Raw genomic sequence first — 418 nt, forward strand, 5'->3', positions numbered from 1 at the left:
GGGATGATGTGACCCCACCTCCTTGCAGCGCTCCTGGCCCCAAGGCAGGGAGGGACGAGGCAATGGGATGAAGCCAGGCTGGGGGTTGTGGTGAGGGGGACCAGGGCACGGTGTCGAACCCGGCTGGCTCTGGTCATCTCCTCCACCCCATCACGGGCTGCTGCAGCCCCTGGGCTCCCTGGCAGCTCTTCCCGCAGTGGAAATCAGGAGCATACGGCAATGGCAGAGGCAGCCTCTCCGTGCCCAGAGGTATCTCCCCATGGCTGCTCCCTGACAGCCCTTTGCCCTGGGGGGCTGGGTGCCAGCAGCCACAGACAGCAGCCGCCTCTCCGAAACAAATGCCCCATGGCGTGGGGATGAAGGGCTTGGGGGGGAGAGTGCTGCCAGAGGTGGCCCCTCGGTTCCCCCAGCTTGATCC

This window comes from Cariama cristata, unplaced genomic scaffold (assembly GCF_000690535.1).
Source record: "Cariama cristata isolate BGI_N322 unplaced genomic scaffold, ASM69053v1 scaffold25763, whole genome shotgun sequence".
In the NCBI taxonomy this organism is placed as follows: domain Eukaryota; kingdom Metazoa; phylum Chordata; class Aves; order Cariamiformes; family Cariamidae; genus Cariama; species Cariama cristata.